Raw genomic sequence first — 9555 nt, forward strand, 5'->3', positions numbered from 1 at the left:
AACGAGAAGGGGGATAAAGATATTGTTCTGGGTGATTTGGGATCCTCCGAGAGTCGTTGTGACTGTGGGTATTGCAGGCGGATTAGAGTTGAGGAGGTTATGGTGTTATGCATAAAATGAGCACGATGGTTCCTTTGTAAGAGAGTAAGGGTGGTATCCAAAATTACAACAACTAACAGGTATTAAATTGCTTAGTCATACTATGAAGATGTGGGAGTAGTAGAGCTAAGGGTGAGGAGAATGATGTCTATTTTGGAGAACCAGTTTGGGTTTATGCCGGGGCATTCGACTACGGAAGACATTCACCTTGTTAGGAGATTGATGGAACAGTATATGGAGAGGAAGAGGGACTTGCATATGGTGTTTATCGATTTAGAAGAGGCTTACAATAAAGTCCCGAGAGAGGTTTTGTGGAGATATTTGGACGCTAGAGGGGTACGTGTGTCCTACATTAGGGTGATTAAAGATATGTATGATGCAGTAAAGACCTGTATGAGGACAGTGGGAGGGGTCTTGGACCATTTCCCAGTCATGATAGGGTTGCATCAGGGGTCGATACTCAACCCTTTTATGTTTGCCCTGGCGATAGGCGTACTGACTCGCCACATTCAAGGGGAGGTGCCATGGTACATGCTATTTGCAAACGATATTGTTTTGATTGACGAGATACGAGACGGTGTTAACGAGAGGTTAGAGGTGTAGAGACAGACACTGGAATCTAACAGTTTCAAGGTGAGCAGAACCAAGATAGAATACGTGAAGTGTAAGTTTAGTAGTACTACCCAGGGAGTGGAAGGAAATGTGAGGTTGGATTCACAAGTCATCCCTAGGAGGGGATGTTTTAAGTACCTTGGGTCTATTATACATGGGGATAGGAAAATTAAAATGGAGACTTGCTTCTGGTGTTTTGTGTGACAATAAGGTACCATCAAAACTTAAAGGTATATTTTATAGAGTGGTGGTCAGAGCGGCTATGTTATATGGGGATGAGTGTTGGCCAATCAAGAGCTCCCACATCCAGAAGATAAAGGTAGCAGAGATGAGGATGTTGAGATGAATACGTGGGCATACCAGGTTAGATAGGATTAGGAATGAAGTTATTCAGGACAAGGTGAGTGTGGTCCCTATTGAGGACAAGATATGAGAAGCACGACTTAGATGGTTTTGACATGTGAGGAGGAGAAGCACAGACGTCCCGGTAAGGAGGTGTGAGAGGTTGACATTGGAGGCCAGATGGGAGGTAGAGGTAGGCCGAAGAAGAGTTGAGGTGAAGTGATCAGGCATGACATGTTGCAGCTACAGTTGATCGAGGACATGACCCGTGATAGGAAAGTGTGAAGGTCGAGGATTAGGATAGTAAGTTACGTGGTCTAGATTACTCATACCAATAGTGTTAGTACATACTCTCGCATTTGGTTGGTAGTAGGCTTTTTTGAATACCTGTCATTTTTTGCATTTCGATCATTTTACTATTGTATTATGTATGTTGCTTTTACATAGTTTTTCTGTATTGTCCCGTCTTGTTTTCTTGTTATTACTGTGGTACATATGCTTGCCTGAGTCTAGGGTCTATTGGAAATAGACTCTACCTCCACAAGGTAAGGATAAAGTCTGCATACACACTACCCTCCTCAGACCCCACTATGTGGGATTATACTGGATATATTGTTGTTGTTGTTGTTGAACATTTTTTTACTATTATAGGTAAGCTCCGAATTTTAGAAAGTTTATTTTTTCATGACAAAATAATCCTTAAAAAAAATTATTTACCAAATTACCTCTTATTAATTGAATCCATCTATCTCTCACAAGTATACAATTTTTTTTCTGATCTTCCATTTTGTGGGTTTAACTACGATTGGACATAAAAAATGTAATTTTTTTTTAAAAAGTAGTATTTGGAGTTAAGTTAATAAATGATATTTGAAATTTAAAATTATGTTTGGATATGCATTTCAGTTGAAAAAATATTGTAGTTTTGTGAGTGGGGAAAGAGAAATATTCTGAAAATTATTTGAAAAATTCATTCTCGAAATGTTTTCAAAAACTTGCAAAATTTCATGGAAAAATATATTTTTGAAAAAAAAAATTGAACAAAAAAGAAAAAACAATTATGGACAAATGGGGCCTTATATTGTTTTAAAACCTTTAAATGTATTTTTATTTTATTTTTTAAATTTTAACTAAATAGAAATAAAAGCTTAATAAAAAAATTTCATAAAAATATTTAAATTATTTCTCTAATCAAATAACACTAATTTAAAATGAGTTTTAGTGTTGTCTTTTTTCGTCATTGACACTCAAAGTCACTTTTTTAAAAAGGGCGGTCAAACACAATCTCTTTATCAAGCAGTATTTTAAAAGGCGGAGGCATGAGCAAGGCGAAGCGAGGTGTTTTACTTGGTACGAGGCAAAGTGTAAGCCCAATGGATCTTTAAATTTATAAATTAATAATATAATATATTACCTAAAAATATTTTAAAACATTAAACAGGAAAGAAAATTAAAAAAAAATAAAGAAACTCATAGAAAATAAAATATTTAACATATTTTACAAGTATAAACAATGTAATACTGTTTAAATTATTAATGTATGAAATATAAATCAACTATAACGTCTTAACTTTCAAGCAATTAAAACTCATAATTTGTTTAAAAATTATTAAAAATTGTACATTTACCCCCCCCCCCCCCAAAGTAAATACTCAATTAATTTTACCAATCCTGTAATTTAAATATTACTTCTTCATGAATAAACACAAAATTACTTTCAAATAGCAAACTAATAAATGTATGATAATTTTGAGAGACATGGAACTAAGACATAAAGATCTAGCAAGTAAAGATATAAATTTTGGTTATCTATTTTTCAAAAAAAATATTCAAACAACGTCTCACAATGTTCTCAATTAGTAAATATGCAATACTATGATTCATTACTTGAGTTATTAATAATTTTCATATTCATATAGATGGAATTTTAATCATTCGTTTGTTGAAGAATTTTGATAGTCAACATTGCTAATTAGTGAATTCGATACATGATATGCGTAGGAACGGTTGGGCAGCACCCAACGTTGAGCGTTAGGCATGTTTAGGACGTATAGTATGGTGTTTGGGGGCGTAAGCCTCATAGAACTAAGCCTCACACATAAGCCTCAAGGCGTTTTAATAGTGTTGCCCTGGGACGAGTCTCAAAAAAACCCTTTAATACATAGTTATCAAATACTAAAAAAAATTACTTATCAAATTAATTCACAAACACAAAATATTTCTCCCTAAAAGAATTTCTCTAAAATATTATTCTGACGAAAGTCTTCATTAAAATAAGTAATTTTTAGAAAGCTTGCCCAAATAGCTTTAATCTTCATTTGTTTGCATTTAATCTGTCTAAATCTTAAGCAGTTAGAAGTTTAGAACCCAGTCATTAAATGTGCTTACTTTTTAGGTTTAGATGTTTATTATTCATGCTAAGTGTGTCTATTTTTTTCTTTACAGCCACTTAATATTTTTAATAGATACTAGTATTAGTACCCGCGCGATGCGCGGACACAAAGTATATCAAATTGTAATCTAGACTGTTTGAATCATGTGTAAATAACCTTAAAATACAAACTTTTCATATAAAAATTTATAACATTAGATATTAATTTTGAAGCAAGATATGAAATTATTATTCAAATCTCGTAGTAGACAACTTTTATTTTATTTGTAGCAACCTAATCCCTTTTTAGTACTTGTATTTCATTTCGGTGTCAATATTAAAAAATACTAAATATATCATGTTGTGATCTGTGTTGTTTGAGCACATTATATCATATTATTTTAAGAAAATTCTTATTATCACTTTGTTTTTGACTGAAAGTCAAATATGTCTTATTCATCACATCATTTTATGCAAATTCTTTTTTTTATTTTTGTTCTTTTCTTATAGTTATTGTATTATTTATTATTTAATGTTATTATATTGTCATATATTTTTTTATTAGCTTAATAATTTAATTAATATCTTGCTTATTATCTTTTTAATAGTGTTTAATAAATATAAATATTTTATTCTTGAAATTTGGTATATTTTTATGCTTGTATCCTCTTATTCGGAATTTTTTAATCATTTAAATTTATCAGTAATATTTTTAAATATAATTTAATTATTTAATTTATTTGTTTTTCAATTAATTTAAAGTATAAATCACACTGCCTTTATTTTTTTATACATCTCTTCCCTACTATATTTTAAATAGTTTTTATATTAATGTTTTACCTATAACCAAAATAATATCATATTTTATTTTAAATTGTAACTTTGAATTAGTCTAAAATATTAATATATAAGTTATTTGATTATTACGTTTCCAAATATATTGAGTTCTCTTATAATTATTTTTGTATTAGATGCAGTTAATTTTCTTTTCTTTTTAGTTTTAAGATATAAATTTAATTTTTAATTATCATTAGTAAAATTACCTATATTAGAAATTAATTTATAGTTTTAAAATTTTAATTTAATCATAAAAAAATATTTCTTAATTATTTGAACACATTATATCTAAATATTGTAGTAATATTTTTACTGTTTTATTTCATTACATGGTATTTTCAAAAATAAAAAAAATTATGAAATAAAAAAATCTCATCTTACATTTAAATAATTCTTATCATTCTATGTTGTAAATTGGACCGCATTTTCAAAATATTATGTTATGCTTTCAAACTTAAACTAACTGCACTCAATTCAGATATTAAACATAGGAAAATATTTTCTTAATTGTTTGAACACATTATATCTAAATATTGTAGTAATATTTTCACTATCCTTTTATTTCTTTACGTAAAGTTTTTTCTTTTTTAGTTTTAAGATTCAAATTTAATTTCTAATTTTCATTAGTACCTATATTATGTATTTTTAAATATTTTTTTATTTTTTTATTTTTCATAAATAAGACTTCAATTTCGTGGTATTCTCCATAGTTTGAGCATTCTCATCATAGTTTTAAGAACTTTCTAATCTCAAATTCAAATAGTCTTTCCCTTTCTTTCTAATAGTAAATTTTTAATAATTTAATATAATTTTGCTATTTTTTAATCTAATATATAGTTTTTTTACGTTTTATGTGGCTTTTCATTAATTTGTAACTTTATTTAATATCATTATCACTACTATTCTTTATATAATATAGATAAATATATATAAATTTTTGTAATCATACAATAAATATTTATTTTGTTTTAAAAATATTTCTAGAAAATTTAAAATTTTCAAGTTTTGATAATATTTTTAAGTATTGTATATTTACATTTATTTTTTTCTAATCTTATGATTTACAAATTTATGCACATTATCTCTAATTTATTTTTATTATTCAATATTTTAGTTTTCAATTTTATCTATTAGACTTGATTTATGTGGACTTATCCATATTATGATTTTTCTTATCATAATATAAAAAAATTTCTCATCTCAAATTTAAATAAGTTTTACCCTTTTATTTATAATAAAAAATCTGAATTTTTATTTTTTCTTTATATAATATAGATAAATATATATAAATTTTTGTAATCATAAAATAAATATTTATTTTGTTTTAAAAATATTTCTCGAAAATTTTAAATTTTTTAAGTTTTAATAATATTTTTAAGTATTGTATATTTACATTTATTTTATTTTCTAAACTTATGATTTACAAATTTCCTCACATTATCTCTAATTTATTTTTATTATTCAATATTTTAGTTTTTGAATTTATCTATTAGACTTGAGTTATGTGGACTTATCCATATTATGAATTTTCTTATCATAATATAAAAATCTTTCTCATCTCAAATTTAAATAAATTTTACCCTTTTCTCTATGATAAAAATATGAATTTTTATTTTTTCTCTATGTATTAATATATATAAATTTTTGTAATCATAAATAAATATTTGTTTTGTTTTTAAAATATTTCTCAAAAATTATAAATTTTTTAAGTAGTGTATATTTAAATTTATTTTATTTTCTAAACTTATGATTTACAAATTTCCTCACATTATCTCTAATTTTATTTTTATTATTCAATATTTTAGTTTTTGATTTTATCTATTAGACTTGAGTAATGTGGACTTATCCATATTATGATTTTTCTTATCATAATATAAAACACTTTCTCATCTCAAATTTAAATAAGTTTTACCCTTTTCTCTATGATAAAAAATCTGAATTTTATTTTTTTTATCTATTTCTTCTTTATTTTTAATATTATATTATTCAATAACTAATACTATTACATTGTCATGTGAATTTCTATTAGCTTGTTTGAATTTAATATCTGTTTCTACCACACTCATTCTAATATAATATTGATAAAAATTTAAAAACTTTCTCATCTCAAATTCAAATAATTTTTATCATTCTATTTTCTAATTTGGACCGCATTTTTAAAAAGTACGTTATGCTTTCAAATTTAAAGTAACTGCACTCAATTCAAATATCAATCATAGAAAAATATTTTCTTAATTATTTGAACACATTATATCTAAATGTTGCAGTAATATTTACGTATAAAATATTTGTTTGCATGATTTATCAATATTAATATGACTTTGTTATTCTTGTCATTAAAATATTTTCTTGATTATTTAATTTTTTTTAACTTATAAATAAATTGTATATTTTATGTAAGATGTTAATTTACTGCTTGAATTTATTTAATTTTTAAACTCAATAAATTTTTAATATCGTAATTAAATTTTAGTTTTATTTTATAGCTCCAAAGTACAAATAGTCATAGCTTATCTCAATTTATGTCTTTCTATATTTTTTATTTTTTTATTCTAGTTTTTTAATTAATTTTTTACCTCCATATTTCTAGCTAATATAGAAGAAAATCTATGAGTGAATCAATATATATATATATATATATATATAGAGAGAGAGAGAGAGAGAGAGAGAATCAATATATAGACATATATATATAGATACAAATATACATATAAATATAAATATAGATATAAAGATTGGATTTGTCTAAGATCTATTTGGATTATGTATAAGATTTATTAAACTACTTTCATTAATTATGTTTCCATTTATAATTTTTAATTATTAATGTTGTCCTAAAATTGTCAAGTGACTTCATTTTAGTTTGCCACTTGGCTTAACCACAATGCATACTACTCTCTTTTTAATATAATACTAGTATCAGTACCCGCGCGATGCGCAGACAAATTATTTCAAATTGCGATGTAGGTTGTTTGAATCATGTACAAATAACCTTAAAATATAAACCTCTCAGATAAAAATTATATAACATGAGAATTTAATTATGAAACATGATATGAAATTATTGTTCAAATCTCGTAGTGAACAACCAAACTTTTTAATATATATTTGTAGCAACCCAACCCCTTAATTTTGGTACTTGTATTTCGTTCCGCTGTCGATATTAAAGAATACTAAACATGCCATATTGTGATCTATTTTGTTCGAGTACATTAGATCATATTATCTTAACAAAATTCTTATTATCACTTTATTTTTATATGGAAGTTAAATATATTTTATTCATCACATCACTTTTACATAAATTCTTTTTTTTTGTTCTTTTCATATAGTTATTGTATTATTTAATATTTCATATTATTATACTATCATATAATTTGTTTATTAGCTTATAATTAAATTAATGTCTTACTTTTTATCCTTTTAATAGTATTTAATAAAAATAAAAATTTTATTCTTGAAATTTGGTATATTTTTATGCTTTTATCCTCTTATTCATAATATTTTAATCATTTAAATTTATCAATAATATTTTTAAATATAATTTAATTATTTTATTTTATCTATTTTTAAATTAATTTAAAGTATAAGTATCCTCACATTACTTCTATTTTTTTTATGTACATTCTCTTCCTACTACAAATGTTAATTAGTTTTTATATTAATGTTTTACCTACAGCCAAAATAATGTCATATTTTATTTTAAATTGTAACTTTTAATTAGTATAAAATATTAATATATAAGTTATTTGATTATCATGTTCCAAATGTATTGAGTCTTCTTATAATTAATTTTGTATTAGATGCAGTTAAATTTTCTTCCTTTTTTAGCTATAAGATACAATTTAATTTTTAATTTTCATTAGTAAGATTACCAATATTAGAAATTTATTTTGTATTTTTTAAATTTTATTTAATCATAGAAAAAAATTCTTAATTATTTGAACACATTATTTTTAAATATTGTAGTAATATTTTTACTGTCATTTTAGTTCTTTACATAATATTTTAAAAAACAAAAAAATAATCTCATCTCAAATTCAAATAATTCTTATCACTCTATTTTCTAAAATGGTCCGCATTTTTAAAAAAAATATGCTATGTATTCAAACTCAAACTAACTGCACTCGATTCAGATATTAATCATAGAAAAATATTTTCGTAATTGTTTGAACATATCTAAATGTTGTAATAATATTTTCACTGTCATTTTATTTCTTTACATAAATTTTCTTTCTTTTTTAGTTTTAAGATACAAATTTAATTTTTGTAAAATTACCTATATTAGAAATTTATTTTGTCATTTAAAAAATTTATTTTTTATTATTGTTTTATTTTTCATAAGCAAGACTTCAATTTCCTGGTATTATCCATAATTTGAGCATTCACATCATAGTTTTAAGAACTTTCTAATCTCAAATTCAAATAGCCTTTTCTTTTAATTTCTAATAGTAAATTTCTAATAATTAACATAATTTTGCTATTTTTTTAATCTAATATATAGTCTTATTACATTTTATGTGGCTTTTCATTAACTTGTAAATTTATTTAATATCATTATAAACTACTTTTCTTTAATAATATAAGATAAATATATATTTCTTTTAATTATGAAATAAATATTTATTTTGTTTTAAAAACATTGCTCGAAAATTTTAAATTATTTAAAATTTAATAATACTTTTAAGTATTGTATATTTATTTTATTTTATTTTCTAAACTTATGATTTGTAAATGCCCTTACATTATCTCTAATATATTTTTATTGTTCAATTTTTTTAGTTTTTGATTTTAACTATTAGACTTGAGTTATGTGGACTTATATTATGACTTTTCTTAGTATAATATAAAAAAATTTCTCATATGAAATTTAAATAAGTTTGACCCTTTTTCCTATGATAAAAAAATCTGAATTTTTATTTTTTCTCTATTTATTCGTTATTTTTGATTTTATATTATTCAATACCTAATATTATTACATTGTCATATGAATTTTTATTAGCCTGTTTGAATTTAGTATTTATTTTTACCACACTCATTCTAATATAATATAGATAAAAATTTAAAAACTTTCTCATCTCAAATTCAAATAATTTTTATCATTCTATTTTTTAATTGGACCATATTTTTAAAAAATTATGTTATGCTTTCAAATTTAAACTAACTGAATTTAACGTATAAAATATTCGTTTGCACGATTTATCAGTATTAATATAATTTATTATTCTTGTTATTAAAATATCTTTTATTGATTATTTAATTTTCTCTTACCTTATAAATAATTTTTGTATACT

Source organism: Nicotiana tabacum, chromosome 18, assembly GCF_000715075.1.
Source record: "Nicotiana tabacum cultivar K326 chromosome 18, ASM71507v2, whole genome shotgun sequence".
NCBI lineage: Eukaryota > Viridiplantae > Streptophyta > Magnoliopsida > Solanales > Solanaceae > Nicotiana > Nicotiana tabacum.